This window comes from Triticum urartu, chromosome 3A (assembly GCF_056163025.1).
Source record: "Triticum urartu cultivar PI428250 chromosome 3A, HENAU_Tu73, whole genome shotgun sequence".
Classification (NCBI taxonomy): domain Eukaryota; kingdom Viridiplantae; phylum Streptophyta; class Magnoliopsida; order Poales; family Poaceae; genus Triticum; species Triticum urartu.
In genome coordinates, this window is record NC_141875.1 from 507,278,881 (window position 1) to 507,301,117 (window position 22,237).

Here is a 22,237-nt window from a genome sequence, read left to right on the forward strand (position 1 = left end):
CTCATTACCATACCCACATAGGCTACACTTCTAAGGTTTAGCCATTACGATCTCGTGGTAGATCCACTCTTGTAACACTCATATTCATCAATATCAATCAAGCAGGACATAGAGTTTTACCTCCATAGAGAGGGCCTGAACCTGGGTAAACATCGTGTCCCCCGTCTCCTGTTACCATCGATCCTAGACGCACAGTTCGGGACCCCCTACCCGAGATCCGCCGGTTTTGACACCGACATTGGTGCTTTCATTGAGAGTTACACTGTGCTGCCGAAAAAAGGCTCGATGGCCCCTTCAATCCTCACTAATGACTCTGTCCAAAGAGGAACCTTCCTCCCCGGACAGATCTTCGTATTCGGCTTCACACTATGGGCCAACTCGCTTGGCCATCTGGAGCAGATCGACAGCTACGCCCCTGGCCATCAGGTCAGATTCGGAAGCTTGAACTATGTCTTGGATACCCATGAAGACTTGATCTTCGAGGGATTTGAACCCGCGGCGATCGCTCCCCCTCATCCCGATGAAAGTGACTTAAATCTGTCATCGGATCACACCCAGGAGATGGCTCATGCGGCTGCAACGACCTTAGAGTCGAAGTAGATCAAGCCATCCGAGGCCTCTGAGTCCGCGACATTGGAGCCACACATGGACTCAACGCCCTGCAATATTCGCTTTAACGGAACTTCGGACTCATCTTCGGCTATAAGTTCTGGGCTGTGTACACCCGCGGACACCGAGCTAGATCGGTTGTCGATCTTCGAGTTCAGTGCCGCTGACGTTTTCCAGCACTCGCCTTTGGGTGACATGCTAAAATCTTTAAAGAATTTGTCCTTGGAGAAGGAATCACAGCCAAACTATGTCCGGTTCGAGCTAGAGAAGGATGATGAGGAATTTTGCTTCCCACCCGCCACCTACTTCATAGCCACCGTCGATGACCTAACCGACGTGCTTGACTATGGCTCCGAAGACATCGACGGTATGGACGACAATGCCGACAAGGAGCAAGGCCAAAACCTGCCATTCACTGGACGTTGGACAACTACCTCTTCGTACGACGTGTACATGGTTGATACACCTAAAGAATCTGGCGACGACAAAGAAGAGCCACATGCGAATAAAACCTCCGAGACACAGTCCAAGCACCGGCGGCCCAAACGCCGCCCCAAGCCCCGCCGCTCAAAGGACGGCAACACTGGCACCGGAGAAAATAGTACTCCAGGCGACGCCGAAAACAATGAAGACCCTGTAGGGGCTACATCCAAACAGGAACACGACAGCAGGCAAGACAACCCCGAAGAACAGACCATAGAAGATGACCCGGAGGATGATAGTTACCGTCCACCCTCCGAGGAGGAGACAAGCCTTGGCAACGAAGATTTCATCGTGCTTGAGGATCCTCTAGAGCAGGAGCGCTTTAAGCTTCAGCTCATAGCCACGGCAAGGAGCCTGAAAAAGAAACAACAACAGCTTCAAGCTGAACAAGACCTGCTCGTCGACAGATGGACCGACGTCGTGACAGCCGAGGAACACGGCCTCAACCGCCCAGCCAAGAGCTACCCGAAACGCAGACTCCTACCTCAATTCGATGAGGAGGCGTCGGAGCACATATCTCCCTCGCGTAGTACGGACCGACCACCACGTGGTCGGGACAGGACGGCTGAACGGCCACCCCTTCGGTCGGGATAAAGCGGCAACTCGGGCCGAACAGCAGACCGCTCCACCACCCCGCCAAAATAGGGACGGAAGGGTCTGGAGTCATATGTACGACCTCCGACAGACTCTGGACAGTAGAGCAGGACACACAAGATCAATTTACGGATCGCGAGGACGTGCCTCGAAGCACGATGACGGCTACCTATTCGGACATGACAAACCTAACCACGCTCGGGCCGAACGCCGTAGACGAACTCCATCCGAGCTCCGCCACGATGCGGCCTGATATAGAGGCCCCGCACACCCGCTCTGCTTCACAGATGAAGTACCGGATCATGAATTCCCCGAGGGGTTCAAGCCCGTCAATATCGAATCATACGACGGCACAACCGACCCGGCGGTATGGATCGAGGATTTCATCCTCCACATCCACATGGCCCGAGGAGACGACCTCCACGCCATCAAGTACCTCCCATTAAAGCTCAAAGGACCAGCTCGGCACTGGTTAAATAGCCTACCTGAAAACTCCATCGGTAGTTGGGAGGACTTGGAAGAGGCTTTCCTCGACAACTTCCAAGGAACCTATGTCCGGCCACCAGATGCCAATGACCTAAGCCACATAGTTCAACAACCCGGAGAATCAGCCAGAAAATTCTGGACTAGGTTCCTAACAAAAAAGAACCAGATCGTTGACTGTCCGAATGCCGAAGCCCTAGCAGCCTTGAAACACAGCATCCGTGACGAATGGCTAGCATGCCACCTCGAACAAGAAAAACCGAAGTCAATGGAAGCCCTTACGACACTCATGACCCACTTTTGCGCAGGCGAGGACAGCTGGCTGGCTCGTAGCAAAAACACAGCCAGTGAGGCAGACCCCATCGAGGCCAAGAACAGCACCGGCAAGCTCCGGCGCAACAGACACAAACGCAGAAGCAGTGGCGACAACACCGAGGACACCACAGTCAATGCCGGATTCAGTGACTCCAAGTCCAGCCAACGGAAGAAACCCTACAAAAGAAATAACGAAGGACCTTCCAGCCTGGACCGTATACTCGACCGTCCATGCCAAATTCATGGCACCCCGGATAAGCAAGCCAATCATACCAACAGGGATTGTTGGGTCTTCAAGCAGGCTGGCAAGTTAAATGCCGAAAACAAAGAAAAGGCTTCACAAAGTGAGGACGAGGATGAACAACCCCGGCAGCCGAACACCGGGGGACAGAAAAATCCCCCCCGCCCAAGTCAAAACGATGAACATGATATACGCCACGCACATCCCCAGAAAGGAGCGCAAACGAGCACTCAAGGACGTCTATGCGGTAGAGCCAGTCGCCGCAAAGTTCAATCCGTGGTCATCATTTCCGATCACCTTCGATCGACGAGATCATCCGACTAGTATCCGCCACGGTGGCTCGGCCGCACTGGTCCTTGACCCAATCATCAACGGATTCCACCTAACACGAGTCCTGATGGATGGCAGAAGCAGACTCAACCTGCTATATCAGGATACAGTACGAAAGATGGGCATTAATCCCTCGCGAATCAAACCAAGAAAGACTACCTTTAAATGAGTCATACCAGGTGTAGAGGCCCGCTGTACGGGCTCAATCACGCTGGAGGTGGTCTTCGGTTCTCCGGAAACTTCCGAAGCGAAGAGTTAATCTTCGATATCGTCCCCTTCCGCAGTGGCTACCACGCACTGCTCGGACGAACCGCGTTTGCTAGATTCAACGCAGTGCCACACTATGCTTATCTCAAGCTCAAGATGCCCGGTCCACGCGGCGTCATAACTGAAGGAAATATGCCCTAGAGGCAATAATAAAGTTATTATTTATTTCCTTATATAATGATAAATGTTTATTATTCATGCTAGAATTGTATTAGCCGGAAACATAATACATGTGTGAATACATAGACAAACAGAGTGTCACTAGTATGCCTCTACTAGACTAGCTTGTTAATCAAAGATGGTTATGTTTCCTGACCATGGACAAAGAGTTGTCATTTGATTAATAGGATCACATCATTAGTTGAATGATCTGATTGACATGACCCATTCCATTAGCTTAGCACCCGATCGTTTAGTATGTTGCTATTGCTTTCTTCATGACTTATACATGTTCCTATGACTATGAGATTATGCAACTCCCGTTTGCCAGAGGAACACTTTGTGTGCTACCAAACGTCACAACGTAACTGGGTGATTATAAAGGAGCTCTACAGGTGTCTCCAAAGGTACATGTTGGGTTGGCGTATTTTGAGATTAGGATTTGTCACTCCGATTGTCGGAGAGGTATCTCTGGGCCCTCTCGGTAATGCACATCACTTAAGCCTTGCAAGCATTGCAACTAATGAGTTAGTTGCGGGATGATGTATTACAGAACGAGTAAAGAGACTTGCCAGTAACGAGATTGAACTAGGTATGGGATACCGACGATCGAATCTCGGGCAAGTAACATACCGATGACAAAGGGAACAACGTATGTTGTTATGCGGTCTGACCGATAAAGATCTTCGTAGAATGTGTAGGAGCCAATATGGGCATCCAGGTCCCGCTATTGGTTATTGACCGGAGACGTGTCTCGGTCATGTCTACATTGTTCTCGAACCCGTAGGGTCCGCACGCTTAAGGTTACAATGACAGTTATATTATGAGTTTATGCATTTTGATGTACCGAAGGTTGTTCGGAGTCCCGGATGTGATCACGGACATGACGAGGAGTCTCGAAATGGTCGAGACATAAAGATTGATATATTGGAAGCCTATGTTTGGATATCGGAAGTGTTCCGGGTGAAATCGAGATTTTATCGGAGTACCGGGAGGTTACCGGAACCCCCCGGGAGCTATATGGGCCATAGTGGGCCCTAGTGAAAAAGAGAAGAGGCAGCCCAACATGGGCCGCGCGCCCCTCCCCTCCCTTGGTCCGAATAGGACAAGGAGAGGGGGCCGGCTCCTCTCTCTCTTTCCCCCCCTCCGTGAATCCTAGTCCAAATAGGATTGGGGGGGGGGGGGAATCCTACTCCCAGAGGGAGTAGGACTCTCCTGGCGCGCCTCTCCTAGGCCGGCCGCACCCCCCTTTAGTCCTTTATATATGGAGGCAGGGGCACCCCAGAGACAGACAAGTTGATCCACGTGATCATATTCTTAGCCGTGTGCGGTGTCCCCTTCCACCATAGACCTCGATAATATTGTAGCGGTGTTTAGGCGAAGCCCTGCTGCAGTAGTACATCAAGATCGTCACCACGCCGTCGTGCTGACAGAACTCTTCCCCGACACTTTGCTGGATCGAAGTCCGGGGATCGTCATCGAGCTGAACGTGTGCTCGAACTCGGAGGTGCCGTAGTTTCGGTGCTTGATCGGTCGGGCCGTGGAGACGTACAACTACATCAACCAAACGCTTCCGTTGTCGATCTACAAGGTACGTAGATCATACTCTCCCCTCTCGTTGCTATGCATCATCATGATCTTGCGTGATCGTAGGAATTTTTTTGAAATTACTACGAAACCCAACAGTGGCATCCGAGCCTAGGTTTTATATGTTGATGTTATATGCACGAGTAGAACACAAGTGAGTTGTGGGCGATATAAGTCATACTGCTTACCAGCATGTCATACTTTGGTTCGGCGGTATTGTTGGATGAAGCGGCCCGGACCGACATTACGCGTACGCTTACGCGAGACCGGTTCTCCCGACGTGCTTTGCACATAGGTGGCTTGCGGGTGACAGTTTCTCCAACTTTAGTTGAACTGAGTGTGGCTACGCCCGGTCCTTGCGAAGGTTAAAACAGCACCAACTTGACAAACTATCGTTGTGGTTTTTGATGCATAGGTAAGATTGGTTCTTGCTTAAGCCCGTAGCAGCCACGTAAAACATGCAACAACAAAGTAGAGGACGTCTAACTTGTTTTTGCAGGGCATGTTGTGATGTGATATGGTCAAAAACATGATTTTATGAGATGATCATTACAGTGCTTCGGAGATGGAGATCACAAGCACAAGATGATGATGGCCATATCATATCACTTATATTGATTGCATGTGATGTTTATCTTTTATGCATCTTATCTTGCTTTGATTGACGGTAGCATTATAAGATGATCTCTCACTAAATTATCAAGAAGTGTTCTCCCTGAGTATGCACCATTGCGAAAGTTCTTCGTGCTGAGACACCACGTGATGATCGGGTGTGATAGGCTCTACGTTCAAATACAACGGGTGCAAAACAGTTGCACACGCGGAATACTCAGGTTATACTTGACGAGCCAAGCATATACAGATATGGCCTCGGAACACGGAGACCGAAAGGTCGAGCGTGAATCATATAGTAGATCTGATCAACATAGTGATGTTCACCAATGAAACTACTCCATCTCACGTGATGATCGGACATGGTTTAGTTAATTTGGATCACGTAATCACTTAGAGGATTAGAGGGATATCTATCTAAGTGGGAGTTCTTTAAGTAATATGATTAATTGAACCTAAATTTATCATGAACTTAGTACCTTATAGTATCTTGCTTATTTATGTATGATTGTAGATAAATGGCCCGTGCCGTTGTTCCGTTGAATTTTAATGTGTTCCTTGAGAAAGCAAAGTTGAAAGATGATGGTAGCAATTACACGGACTGGGTCCGTAACTTGAGGATTATCCTCATTCCTGCACAGAAGAATTACGTCCTGGAAGCACCGCTGGGTGCTAGGCCTGCTGCTGGAGCAACACCAGATGTTGTGAATGTCTGGCAGAGCAAAGCTGATGACTACTCTATAGTTCAGTGTGCCATGCTTTACGGCTTAGAACCGGGACTTCAACGACGTTTTGAACGTCATGGAGCATATGAGATGTTCCAGGAGTTGAAGTTAATATTTCAAGCAAATGCCCGGATTGAGAGATATGAAGTCTCCAATAAGTTCTATAGCTGCAAGATGGAGGAGAAAAGTTTTGTCAGTGAGCATATACTCAGAATGTCTGGGTATAATAATCACTTGATTCAGATGGGAGTTAATCTTCCAGATGATTGCGTCATTGACAGAATTCTCCAATCACTGCCACCAAGCTACAAGAGCTTCGTGATGAACTATAATATGCAAGGGATGAATAAGACTATTCCCGAGCTCTTCGCAATGCTGAAAGCTGCGGAGGTAGAAATCAAGAAGGAGCATCAAGTGTTGATGGTCAACAAGACCACTAGTTTCAAGAAAAAGGGCAAAGGGAAGAAGAAGGGGAACTTCAAGAAGAACAGCAAGCAAGTTGCTGCTCAAGAGAAGAAACCCGAGTCTGGACCTAAGCCTGAAATTGAGTGCTTCTACTGCAAGCATACTGGTCACTGGAAGCGGAACTGCCCAAAGTATTTGGCGGATAAGAAGGATGGCAAGGTGAACACAGGTATATGTGATATACATGTTATTGATGTGTACCTTACTAATGCTCGTAGTAGCACCTGGGTATTTGATACTGGTTCTATTGCTAATATTTGCAACTCGAAACAGGGACTACGGATTAAGCGAAGATTGGCTAAGGATGAGGTGACGATGCGCGTAGGAAACGGTTCCAAAGTCGATGTGATCGCAGTCGGCGCACTACCTCTACATCTACCTTCGGGATTAATATTAGACCTAAATAATTGTTATTTGGTGCCAGCGTTAAGCATGAACATTATATCTGGATCTTGTTTGATGCGAGACGGTTATTCATTTAAATCAGAGAATAATGGTTGTTCTATTTATATGAGTAATATCTTTTATGGTCATGCACCCTTGAAGAGTGGTCTATTCTTATTAAATCTCGATAGTAGTAACACACATATTCATAATGTTGAAACCAAAAGATGCAGAGTTGATAATGATAGTGCAACTTATTTGTGGCACTGCCGTTTAGGTCATATCGGTGTAAAGCGCATGAAGAAACTCCATACTGATGGACTTTTGGAACCACTTGATTATGAATCACTTGGTACTTGCGAACCGTGCCTTATGGGCAAGATGACTAAAACACCATTCTCCGGTACTATGGAGAGAGCAACAGATTTGTTGGAAATCATACATACAGATGTATGTGGTCCGATGAATATTGAGGCTCGTGGCGGATATTGTTATTTTCTCACCTTCGCAGATGATTTAAGCAGATATGGGTATATCTACTTAATGAAACATAAGTCCGAAACATTTGAAAAGTTCAAAGAATTTCAGAGTGAAGTTGAAAATCATCGTAACAAGAAAATAAAGTTTCTACGATCTGATCGTGGAGGAGAATATTTGAGTTACGAGTTTGGTGTACATTTGAAACAATGCGGAATAGTTTCGCAACTCACGCCACCCGGAACACCACAGCGTAATGGTGTGTCCGAACGTCGTAATCGCACTTTACTAGATATGGTGCGATCTATGATGTCTCTTACTGATTTACCGCTATCGTTTTGGGGTTATGCTTTGGAGACGGCCACATTCACGTTAAATAGGGCACCATCAAAATCCGTTGAGATGACGCCTTATGAACTATGGTTTGGCAAGAAACCAAAGTTGTCGTTTCTGAAAGTTTGGGGCTGCGATGCTTATGTGAAAAAGCTTCAACCTGATAAGCTCGAACCCAAATCGGAGAAATGTGTCTTCATAGGATATCCAAAGGAGACTATTGGATACACCTTCTATCACAGATCCGAAGGCAAGACTTTTGTTGCCAAGTTCGGAAACTTTCTAGAGAAGGAGTTTCTCTCGAAAGAAGTGAGTGGGAGGAAAGTAGAACTTGACGAGGTAACTGTACCTGCTCCCTTATTGGAAAGTAGTGCATCACAGAAAACTGTTTCTGTGACACCTACACCAATTAGTGAGGAAGCTAATGATGATGATCATGAAACTTCAGAACAAGATACTACTGAACCTCGTAGATCAACCAGAGTAAGATCCGCACCAGAGTGGTACGGTAATCCTGTTCTGGAAGTCATGCTACTAGATCATGATGAACCTACGAACTATGAAGAAGCGATGGTGAGCCTAGATTCCGCAAAATGGCTTGAAGCCATGAAATCTGAGATGGGATCCATGTATGAGAACAAAGTATGGACTTTGGTTGACTTGCCCGATGATCGGCAAGCAATTGAGAATAAATGGATCTTCAAGAAGAAGACTGACGCCGACGGTAATATTACTGTCTACAAAGCTCGACTTGTCGCAAAAGGGTTTCGGCAAGTTCAAGGGATTGACTACGATGAGACCTTCTCACCCGTAGCGATGCTTAAGTCTGTCCGAATCATGTTAGCAGTTGCCGCATTTTATGATTATGAAATTTGGCAGATGGATGTCAAAACTGCATTCCTGAATGGATTTCTGGAAGAAGAGTTGTATATGATGCAACCGGAAGGTTTTGTCGATCCAAAGGGAGCTAACAAAGTGTGCAAGCTCCAGCGATCCATTTATGGACTGGTGCAAGCCTCTCGGAGTTGGAATAAATGCTTTGATAGTGTGATCAAAGCATTTGGTTTTATACAGACTTTTGGAGAAGCCTGTATTTACAAGAAAGTGAGTGGGAGCTCTGTAGCATTTCTGATATTATATGTGGATGACATATTACTGATTGGAAATGATATAGAATTTCTGGATAGCATAAAAGGATACTTGAATAAGAGTTTTTCAATGAAAGACCTCGGTGAAGCTGCTTACATATTAGGCATAAAGATCTATAGAGATAGATCGAGACGTTTAATTGGACTTTCACAAAGCACATACCTTGACAAGATTTTGAAGAAGTTCAAAATGGATCAAGCGAAGAAAGGGTTCTTGCCTGTGTTACAAGGTGTGAAGTTGAGTAAGACTCAATGCCCGACCACTCCAGAAGATAGAGAGAAGATGAAAGATGTTCCCTATGCTTCAGCCATAGGCTCTATCATGTATGCAATGCTGTGTACCAGACCTAATGTGCGCCTTGCTATAAGTCTAGCAGGGAGGTACCAAAGTAATCCAGGAGTGGATCACTGGAAAGCGGTCAAGAACATCCTGAAGTACCTGAAAAGGACTAAGGATATGTTTCTCATATATGGAGGTGACAAAGAGCTCATCGTAAACGGTTACGTTGATGCAAGCTTTGACACTGATCCGGACGATTCTAAATCGCAAACCGGATACGTGTTTACATTAAACGGTGGAGCTGTCAGTTGGTGCAGTTCTAAACAAAGTGTCGTGGCGGGATCTACGTGTGAAGCGGAATACATAGCTGCTTCAGAAGCAGAAAAGGAAGGAGTCTGGATGAAGGAGTTCATATCCGATCTAGGTATCGTACCTAGTGCATCGGGTTCAATGAAAATCTTTTGTGACAATACTGGTGCAATTGCCTTGGCGAAGGAATCCAGATTTCACAAGAGAACCAAGCACATCAAGAGACGCTTCAACTCCATCCGGGATCTAGTCCAGGTGGGAGACATAGAGATTTGCATGTTGCAGACCCGTTGACTAAGCCTCTTCCACGAGCAAAACATGATCAGCACCAAGACTCCATGGGTGTTAGAATCATTACTGTGTAATCTAGATTGTTGACTCTAGTGCAAGTGGAAGACTAAAGGAAATATGCCCTAGAGGCAATAATAAAGTTATTATTTATTTCCTTATATCATGATAAATGTTTATTATTCATGCTAGAATTGTATTAGCCGGAAACATAATACATGTGTGAATACATAGACAAACAGAGTGTCACTAGTATGCCTCTACTAGACTAGCTTGTTAATCAAAGATGGTTATGTTTCCTGACCATGGACAAAGAGTTGTCATTTGATTAACAGGATCACATAATTAGTTGAATGATCTGATTGACATGACCCATTCCATTAGCTTAGCACCCGATCGTTTAGTATGTTGCTATTGCTTTCTTCATGACTTATACATGTTCCTATGACTATGAGATTATGCAACTCCCATTTGCCAGAGGAACACTTTGTGTGCTACCAAACGTCACAATGTAACTGGGTGATTATAAAGGAGCTCTACAGGTGTCTCCAAAGGTACATGTTGGGTTGGCGTATTTTGAGATTAGGATTTGTCACTCCGATTGTCGGAGAGGTATCTCTGGGCCCTCTCGGTAATGCACATCACTTAAGCCTTGCAAGCATTGCAACTAATGATTTAGTTGCGGGATGATGTATTACAGAACGAGTAAAGAGACTTGCCGGTAACGAGATTGAACTAGGTATGGGATACCGATGATCGAATCTCGGGCAAGTAACATATCGATGACAAAGGGAACAACGTATGTTGTTATGTGGTCTGACCGATAAAGATCTTCGTAGAATGTGTAGGAGCCAATATGGGCATCCAGGTCCCGCTATTGGTTATTGACCGGAGACGTGTCTCGGTCATGTCTACATTGTTCTTGAACCCGTAGGGTCCGCACGCTTAAGGTTACGATGACAGTTATATTATGAGTTTATGCATTTTGATGTACCGAAGGTTGTTCGGAGTCCCGGATGTGATCACGGACATGACGAGGAGTCTCAAAATGGTCGAGACATAAAGATTGATATATTGGAAGCCTATGTTTGGATATCGGAAGTGTTCCGGGTGAAATCGGGATTTTACCGAAGTACCGGGAGGTTACCGGAACCCCCGGGAGCTATATGGGCCATAGTGGGCCCTAGTGGAAAAGAGAAGAGGCAGCCCAACATGGGCCGCGTGCCCCTCCCCTCCCTTGGTCCGAATAGGACAAGGAGAGGGGGCCGGCCCCTCTCTCTCTTTCCCCCCTCCGCGAATCCTATTCCAAATAGGATTGGGGGGGGGGGGAATCCTACTCCCAGAGGGAGTAGGACTCTCCTGGTGCGCCTCTCCTAGGCCGGCCGCACCCCCCCTTTAGTCCTTTATATACGGAGGCAGGGGCACCCCAGAGAGAGACAAGTTGATCCACATGATCATATTCTTAGCCGTGTGCGGTGCCCCCTTCCACCATAGACCTCGATAATATTGTAGCGGTGTTTAGGCGAAGCCCTGCTGTAGTAGTACATCAAGATCGTCACCACGCCGTCGTGCTGACGGAACTCTTCCCCGACACTTTGCTGGATCGGAGTCCGGGGATCGTCATCGAGCTGAACGTGTGCTCGAACTCGGAGGTGCCGTAGTTTTGGTGCTTGATCGGTCGGGCCGTGGAGACGTACGACTACATCAACCAAACGCTTCCGTTGTCGATCTACAAGGTACGTAGATCATACTCTCCCCTCTCGTTGCTATGCATCATCATGATCTTGCGTGATCGTAGGAAATTTTTTGAAATTACTACGAAACCCAACAATAACAGTCAATGGCAATACGGAACGCTCCCTCCGAACAGAGGTGCAAACCACCGCCCTACCAGCAGGAGTATAGAGCGGCCTTCTCAAGCAGCATTATAATCCAACTGCCGAGCCCCTGGACACCATTAAGAAGGTCCGGACAACACTGCAATAGGACAGCGCGGCTCGTCAAGAGCTCGATTAGCAATTCGGCCTCCGTCCCAGCCTCAACGAGGTAGTAGCATTCGCACCACGCGTACACAATTACACAATCAAAATTCCATGGACATCGACGGAGGCACGAGATAACCCGGGGTCTACAATTCGGCCAGACCGATCTCGGACACACATACCTTTTTTTTCTTGTTTCAGGCACTTTTTTCCGCGGGCCTGAGGTCAAGTCCTTTAGAAGGACTGAAATACAACGGAGGCAAGCAACACAGGTGTGTAGGGTAACCTTTATACGTTCTTCTTGACGGTATTCATACTTATTTCTCAGGACCCACAAGCCGCGCCCTATTGATTCCGGCATGTTAAACGGCCAGATACTTCTCGCACCATCTGTACAAGATATGCCTGGACGTATCCATCCAGTTATAATAAAAATGGTTCGTGGCCAAGTTCCTGTGGTTTTCGCTTCTTACTTCGTTTTATTTCGATCCGCTTATTTGCTGCATCGACATTCTTTTACGTTTCATATGAGCCAGGGGCTACCTATTGCCCCACAATATGGCAGCACAGTCCGAACACTCCTTATATATAAGTTCGGCACCCCGAGTTTAGCATTATATGCATTGGCTCCGAATCATGCCTTTGGTCAATAGTTGGGTTGCCCGGCTCCTGTGCTTGCTACCCTACGTTCTGCTCCATCGGCTAGGGTAGTAAAGGGAGAACTACTGCGATTGTGCCCTGGTTTTGACCAGACGAGCACCTTAGTAGAGAAAGCCGAAAACTGACTGTCATGATGTGGTGAGAGCCGTTCAGCTACTCGAGGGTTACAAATCGTTGGAGATTTTTTCCGCGTTACGCGAGAGATCGGCACTTCCCGATCAGATGTTGATAGTACTCTGGCCTAAACCAGGGGCTGCTCCCATGCTTTATTATAAAACTCCTATGGCTAAGTGAGGGCGTTAAAGCCATGAAGTTTGATTGCCTTGTTCGTTTTGCTAAACAACTCCTTCAAAGGACCATGTAATTGGATCAAGATTGTTTAGATTCCATCCCGAACACCTCCGTACTATCTACATGAGGGCAGAAGCCGACGACTGGCCAACCCTCAGATTACACACAACACGGCCACATAGGAGGAAACAATTCAAAGCATAATAAAATTACTTCACAAAAACTGGCTTTGTTCCCATGATACAAAAGCAACATGAATACATTTATTCAAATGCAATGTCCCATGAACATTGCGTCGCCACAAGTCGAGACCCTTCTATGACATCCTCGAAATATCTCTCAGGCGTGCGGTGCTCCTTGCCCTCCGGCGGTCCGCTCGCGACTTCAACAACGTTCATATTTGCCCACCACATCTTGCAGCGAGCGAAAGCCATACATGCACCTTCAATACAGACGGAGCACTTGATAACGTCCAGCCGAGGACATGCATTCACCATCCACCTCACGAGCCCGAAGTAGTTGCTAGGCATAGCTTCGGCTGGCCATAGCCGGATTATCAAATCCTTAATGGCTAGTTCGGCCACCCTATGCAGCTCCACCAGCTGTTTCAGCTGATCAGTGAAGGACATGGGATGCTCTAGTGCCGCATACTGCGACCAGAAGAGCCTCTCTGAAGAACCCCCTCCTTCGGCTCGATAAAACTCCACGGCGTCTGATACACTGCGTGGCAAATCCGCAAAAGCCCCTAGGGAACTCCGGACCCGGGTTAGTAAAAGGTATTGCCACTCCGCATACTTGCTTTGCATCTTAAATGCCTTACCCGCTGTGATCTTCTTGGCCTCCTGGATCTCCTAGAGGGCGACCTGGGCCTCATTCTGTGCGGTCTCCACGCTCTGACGAGCCTTGGCGAGTTCGGTCCCTCGAACCAACGAATCATGCTCCAAGGCCTCGCATTTTTTCACCGCATCCTGGAGCTCCTGGTGGACTTCTTTGACCCGGGCATTTAGATTCTTACGGGCGGCTTGCTGCTGGACAGCCTGCTCGTCGGCCTCGCCCAGGGCCTTCCTCAGGGCCTCGATCTTGGTCACGGCTTCTGCACATATCACAATACCGCTGTCAATATACAACGCTTATCCTTTCCCAAACATATAGCAAGTCGTTCCTCACCTTGCTTCTCCTAGAGCCGAACCTTAACCTCGCCGAGCTCGTTCTCGGTCCGCTCCAGCCTCCGCTTCAGCCCGGAGACCTCGGCAGCATGCGAGGTCGCGACCAATAAGACGCCTGCTTATCAATACATATTCAGCCAGCCTCTTATAATTAAGGATTGATCCCCTGTCCGGTCCTCCTCGCCGAACATCGGACAACGTCTGAGGGGCTATGCACTATACGGGGTTTTTCTCTTTCTTACCTCAAAACCTGTTAACAGGTTGCTGCAGGCTTCATTCAGTCCACTCTTGGCGGACTGAACCTTCTCAATCACCGCACCCATAAGGATACGGTGCTCGTCGACAATGGAGGCGCTTCGTAGCGCCCCCATCAGGTCATTTGGCGCTCCTGGATGGATAGGAGCCACCAGTGGAGGCGACGCACCCCCTCCTTCAAAGGGGGCTGCTCGCCCGACCCCGGAGCCATATTGGTCTCCAGAATCATATTTGGCTGAGGGCCGAACTGGATACGACCCTCTTTGCCAGTCTCCATGGGGATTGACTCCCCCGTGTGTCCGGCAGTGGAGGTCCCGCCTTGTTGCGCCTCCCGGACAACGTCCTGGGATCCTCTCCTGGGAGCGGCCCTCCGGGATAACACTTCGGTGTCATCCCTGGCCCTGGGGGAGTAAGCAGGTGGTGGCGACATGCTCGCCATCTCCGACGGAGCCAACGAACCTCCAGATGAGGATCACTGGATAAGGTCACGGGCCGGACTTCAATAGTGTGGATTAACCATATTAGAATAATAAAAAGAAAAGGGCTGATATGCGCATGAATAAGCCATGTCACTTACGATGCGGCCTGGGGCCTAGTACGGGGGTGACGTTCCGAACTACTATCAGCGTCCCACGCGGTGTTGACCGCTCGGGTGCCCTTCCCTTTTTTGGGCGCTTTCACCTCCAGATGTGCCGAGGCCACCCTCTTCTTCTTCCTCTCCTCGGGAGGAGGGTTGTTTTCCTCCTCATCCTCTTCCTCATCATTGTCCTCAGGGACAAAGGAATGGGCCTCGTCGTCTTCGGACGTTGCGTCCGAAGTGCCCTTGCGACAGGGGTCACTCTTGGCCCCCTTGGCCTTCTTCTTGGCCTTCTTCTCCGGCGCCGTATATGGCACCGGCACCAGCATCTTCGCCAGGCGCGGGATGACTGGTTCTTTGGGCAACGGAGCCGGACACTGGATCCGCTTCGCCCTCTCCACCCAGTCCTAAGGGAACAATACTAAAATCTCAGACATCATCCTCGAAACATTTAAGTTGGGAGTACATCAAAAGTAACATACCTCGTTGGCGGGGCGGTTGCAATTGTGACCACGGTCTGAGTCCGTGGCCGGTGGCTTCTCGTTGCCCTTAAAGAGCAACTTCTAGTCCCCTTCATGAGAAGTATCGAAGAGCCTTTTCAGGGTCTGGTGCTTCTTCGGATTGAACTCCCATAAAGGGTGGCTTCGGCGCTGACATGGAAGAATCCAACGGATCAGCATCACCTGGATAACGTGAACGAGCTTGATGTCCTTGGTCACCATGCTTTGAACGCGCGTATGCAGCGCTATCAGCTCATCTGGTGAACACCAGTCCGGACTCTTCTCGACCCAGGAGGTGAGTCGCATGGGAGCACTGGAGCGGAATTCGGCAGCTGCGGCCTAGGTGGTGCCATGAGGTTCTGTAATGTAGAACCACTGCTTCTGCCATTCCTTTACTGTCTCCACAAAGGTGCCTTTGGGCCAAGAGACGTTGGATAGCTTGCTCACCATGGCCCCTCCGCACTCTGCATGCTAGCCTTCCACCACCTTCGGCTTCATGTTGAAGACTTTGAGCCACAGCCCGAAGTGGGGATGGATGCGGAGGAAGGCCTCGCACACGATGATAAACGCCGAGATGTTGAGGAAGGAATTCGGGGACAGATCATGGAAATCTATCCCATAGTAGTACATCAGCCCGCGGACGAAAGGGTGGAGTGGAAACCCTAGCCCGCGGAAGAAATGGGGGATGAATACCACCCTCTCTATGGGCTCCAGCATGGGACTACTTGACCCTCGGTTGGTAGACGATGGGCGATCTCTTTTGCCAAATATCCGGCCGCCCGGAGCTTAGTAATGTCCTCCTCCCTGATGGAGGAGACCATCCACTTTCCCTGACCACCAGATCCGGACATGGTTGCTTGAGTGGAAAGGAGATAAGAACTCGGGCGCTGGAGCTTGAGATCGGAAAGGCGGAGACGGAGAGAGAGTGTGAGAAGTGGAGGGGGAATCCTTATCCCCTTATAATGCCAACAAATATTAAAACGCCTCCTCACTCGCCTTAGGATTCGCCGGTTCCCTAGGGCTGTGTAAAAGGCGCGGTTGAGTTACCCATGCCCGCATTGATGAGAATCCCATAATAAGGGGACATGATCTCTGTTTTGACAAGACATGCCAATAGCAACCACACCTCGAAGCATGGAATGGCAGAAGAAAAACGGTTCGAAATTATAACCGGATAAACGCTATGACGTGTTGGAAAAAAGCTGTCAACAGATTAGATTCGTGCAAATATTATATTCTCTCTGCGGTTGTGTATGGTGTGTAACAGGTCAGGATACGATCATTGCATCCGAAGACTATCTGGGAGTTCGGAGAAAAGGGAACCCACCTTACAATGCCGAAGACAATCAGCGCGCCGGACTCCTCGTCATTAAAAGCCAGGTTCAGGCGCTACTGAGGGAGTCCTGGAGTAAGGGGTCCTCGGGCGTCCGGCCTGTTATCCATCGGCCGGACTGATGGGCTGTGAAGACATGAAGGCCGAAGACTGCACCGTGTCCGGATTGGACTCTACTTGGCATGGAAGGCAAGCTTGGCGACCGAAGATTCCTTCTTATGTAACCGACTCCATGTAAACCCTAGATCCTCTCGGTGTATATATAAACCGAAGGGGATAGTCCGGAAAGGAGCACAGATATACTCATTACCATACCCACATAGGATAGACTTCTAGGGTTTAGCCATTACGATCTCGTGGTAGATCCACTCTTGTAACACTCATATTCATCAATATCAATCAAGCAGGACGTAGGGTTTACCTCCATATACAGGGCCCGAACCTGGGTAAACATCGTGTCCCCCGTCTCCTGTTACCATCGATCCTAGACGCACAGTTCGGGACCCCCTACCCAAGATCCGCCGGTTTTGACACCGACATCTGTCATTGAGGCAATTGTAATTTATCATAACATCAGAAAGAGTCAATATAAGAGCTTTTCAGCAAGTCCACATACTCAACTATCATTTAGTCTTTCACAATTGCTAACACTCACGCAATATTTATGGGTATGAAGTTTCAGTCGGACACAGAGAAAGATAGGGGCTTATAGTTTTGCCTCCCAACCTTTTACCTCAAGGGTAATGTCAACAGTAATAGTTCATGAAAACTTACATCCAATTAGCTATATATATCAGGATCTTTCCAACACATTGTGCTTGCCAAAGGATAAAATGTAAAAAGTAAAGGTGAAGATCACCATGACTCTTATATGAAGTATAAGACAAGAATAATAGATAGGCCCTTCGCAGAGGGAAGCAGAGATTGTCATGTGCTTTTATGGTTGGATGCACAAAATCTTAATGCGAAAGAACATCACTTTATATTGCAACTTGTGATATGGACCTTTATTATGCAGTCCGTCGCTTTTATTTCTTCCACATCACAAGATCGTATAAAGCTTATTTTCTCTGCACTAATAAACCATACATATTTAGAGAGCAATTTTTATTGCTTGCAACGATGACAACTTACTTGAAGGATCTTACTCAATCCATAGGTAGATATGGTGGACTCTCATGGAAAAACTAGGTTTAAGGATATTTGGAAGCATAAGTAGTATCTCTACTTGGTGCAGAGAATTTGGCTAGCATGAGAGGGAAAGGCAAGCTCAACATGTTGGATGATCCATGACAATATAATTTATTTCAGGTGTAAGAAAACATAACGCATTACATTGTCTTCCTTGTCCAACGTCAACTCTTTAGCATGTAATATTTTAATGAGTGCTCACAATCATAAAAGATGTCCAAGATAGTATATTTATATGTGAAAACCTCACTTTCTTTATTACTTCCTATTAATTGCAACGATGACCAAAACTATGTTTGTCAACTCTCAACAACTTTTATTCATCATACTCTTTATATGTGAAGTCATTACTCTCCATAAGATCCATGTGATTTCTTTATTTCTTTTTATTCTATCTCTTTTATTTTATTCCCCCAGGATCATATCAAGATAATGAAGCCCTTAACTCAACACTAATCTTTATTATATATAGATCGCGGACTCGATTACATAGAAGGATCATAAAACAAAACTAAAAACTAGATCATACTAAGACTTTATTCTACTAGATCAAGATATTACCAAAGGGATCGAACTAAGAAAGACGGTAAAGATAAAAGTGTGATGGTGATACGATATCGGGGCACTCCCCCAAGCTTGGCAGTTGCCAAGGGGAGTGCCCATACCCATGTGTTTATGTCTCCTTCTTAGGGGGTGGTGATGTGATATTCTTGGTGATGATGCCCCTCAGGATACAATTCTCTTCCTCGAGCTTATTGACTTGCTGCTTGAGGTCCATTATTTCCTTACGGAGCTTGCCCGTGATGGCTAAAGCTCCTTTCACCCAAGGATGTTGCATAGCTACGGGAGAACAAGTAACACTCTTTTTCATATTTTCATAAGAAAGAAATCTAACATTGGAAGGGATTACCGAGTTTGGAATAGCTGAGCTCTTTAGTTCCCCCATCATGAATCCAGCTCAGAAATGAGAAGTAACTTCTTCATCCTCCTCCATGGCATCTATCCTTTTCAAGTCGGCCTCCATCTCTTCCTTAGTTGATGACCCAAAGTGGTCAGCATAGCTGTTTGCTCTTGGCCCCGGTGTCAGATGAGACACCCAACAATCCCTGACTGACTCTTGAGAAGACATCTTGCTCTATATCTGCAACAGAAACAGCTCGAAACAAAGACAAAGGATATTTGCGTGATACAGTGGTCAAAACCTTCGGGGGATTATATAGTGAATTTTTACCAACCAAAAGAAGTATCGTGCAAGAAAACGGAGTACGGAGAGCACACGAGGTGCCCACGAGGCAGGAGGAGCGCCCACCACCCTCATGGAAGCCTCGTGTCCTTCTCGGACTGCTTCTTATTTTCCTATTTTCTTAAATATTCCAAAACAGAGAAAAATTGCTATTAGAACTATTTTGGAGTTGGTTTACTTACCGTACCTCATACCTATTCCTTTTCGGAGTCTGAAACATTCTGGAAAGTGTCCCTTATGTATTCCTCCGGGGTTATGGTTTCAATAACATTAGTTTCAACATTTATAGGATTACCTGAGATATAATGTTTGATTCTTGGACCGTTCACCACCCTCAGATTTGTGCCTTCGAAGTTGTTGATTTTTATGGCACCGGAACGATAGACCTCCTCGATGACGTAAGGACCTTCCCATTTAGAGAGGAGTTTTCCTACAAAAAATCATAAACGAGAGTTGTATAACAATAGATAGTCACCTACATTAAACTCACGCTTTTGTATCCTTTTGTCATGCCATCTTTTAACTTTTTCTTTAAACAGTTTGGCATTCTCATAGGCCTGGGTTCTCCATTCATCAAGTGAGCTAATGTCAAAAAGCCTCTTCTCACCAGCAAGTTTGAAATCATAATTGAGCTCTTCAATGGCCCAATATGCCTTATTTTCTAGTTCAAGAGATAAGTGACATGCTTTTCCATAAACCATTTTATATGGAGATATACCCATAGGATTTTTGTATGCAGTTTTATAAGCCCATAATGCATCATCAAGTTTCTTAGACCAATTCTTTCTAGATCTATTAACAGTCTTTTCCAAAATTAATTTAAGCTCTCCATTGCTTAATTCTACTTGACCGCTAGACTGTGGGTGATATGGAGATGCAATTCTATGATTAACATCATACTTAGCAAGCATTTTACAGAAAGCACCATGAATAAAATGTGAACCACCATCTGTCATTAAATATCTAGGGACTCCAAACCTTGGAAAAATAACTTCTTTACGCATCTTAATAGAGGTGTTATGATCAACACTACAAGTTGGAATAACTTCTACCCACTTAGTAATGTAATCAGCAGCAACTAAAATATGAGTATACCCATTACAGGAAGGAAACGGTCCCATATAATCAAAGCCCCAAACATCAAATGGTTCAATAACAAGTGAATAATTCATAGGCATTTCTTGACGTCTACTAATATTACCAATTCTTTGACATTCATCACAAGACAAAACAAACTTACGGGCATCCTTGAAGAGAGTAGGCCAATAAAAACTGAATTGCAATACCTTCTGTGCAGTTCTATCTCCAGCATGGTGTCCTCCATAAGCCTCAGAGTGACACTTGCGTAGGATATGTTCATGTTCATGCTCAGGTACACAATGTCTAATAACACCATATACTCCTTATTTATAAAGATGTGGGTAATCCCAAAAGTAATGCCTTAAATCATAGAAGAACTTTTTCTTTTGCTGGTATGTGAAACTAGGTGGTATAAATTTAGCAACAATGTAATTAGCATAATCAGCATACCATGGAGCAGTACGAGAGGCATTTATGACAGCTAATTGTTTATCAAGAAAGCTATCATCAATAGGTAGTGGGTCATCAAGAACATTCTCTAACCTAGACAAGTTGTCTGCAACGGGGTTCTCAGCTCCCTTTCTATCAATAATATGCAAATCAAATTCTTGTAGCAAGAGAACCCATCTAATAAGTCTAGGTTTAGCATCTTTCTTTTCCATAAGATATTTAATAGCAACATGATCAGTGTGAAAAGTTACTTTGGAATCTACAATGCAAGGTCCGAACTTATCACAAGCAAATACAACTGCTAAAAATTCTTTTTCAGTAGTAGCATAATTTCTTTGAGCACTGTCTAGAGTTTTACTAGAATATTGAATAACATTTAATTTCTTATCAACTCTTTGTCCTAGAACAGCCCCTACAACATAATCACTAGCATCACACATAATTTCAAATGGTCAATCAGGAGGCTGACCAATAGGTGCAGAAATCAAAGCTTTGTTAAGTATTTCAAATGCTTCTACACAATCATCATCAAAGACAAAAGGAACATCTTTTTGTAAGAGATTAGTCAGAGGCCTAGAAATTTTAGAAAAGTCCTTAATGAACCTCCTATAAAAACCGGCATGACCAAGGAAACTGCTTATACCTTTAATGTCCTCGGGACACAACATCTTTTCAATGGCATCAACTTTAGCTTTATCAACTTCAACACCTCTTTCAGAAATTTTATGCCGCAAGACAATACCTTCATTAACCATAAAGTGACACTTCTCCCAATTCAAGACAAGATTAGTTTCTTCATATCTCTGCAAAACTCGATCAAGTTTGCTTAATAAATCATCAAAAGAAGTTCTGTAAATGGAGAAATCATCCATGAAAAACTCAACAATCTTTTCACAAAAGTCAGAGAATATAGTAGTCATACATCTTTGAAAAGTAGCAGGTGCATTGCATAAGCCAAAAGGCATACGTCTATAAGCAAAGGTGCCGAAAGGGCAAGTAAAAGTTGTCTTTTCTTGATCCTCTTTGGACAGAGGTATTTGAGAGAAACCAGATAACCATCTAGAAAGCAAAAATGTGTATGTTTGGATAATCTTTCTAGCATTTGATCAATAAAAGGTAAAGGGTAATGATCCTTTTTAGTAGCTTTATTTAATTTGCGGAAATCAATTACCATTCTATAACCTGTAATAATTCTTTGTGGGATCAATTCATCTTTATCATTAGGAACAACAGTAATACCTCCATTCTTAGGGACACAATGGACATGGCTTACCCACTGACTATCAGCAACGGGATAAATCATACCTGCCTCCAGAAGCTTTAGTATTTCTTTTCTTACCACTTCTTTCATCTAGGATTTAACTGTCGTTGGTGATCAACAACCGGTTTCGCGTCTTTCTCCAATTTTATTTTGTGCTGG

The 22,237-nt window shown here is 46.0% G+C and overlaps 1 pseudogene; it reads left to right on the forward strand.

Moving 5' to 3' along the window:
• Positions 1-285: 285 nt before the first annotated feature.
• On the forward strand, positions 286-3,184 carry LOC147980294 (uncharacterized; annotated as a pseudogene).
• Positions 3,185-22,237: the final 19,053 nt, after the last annotated feature.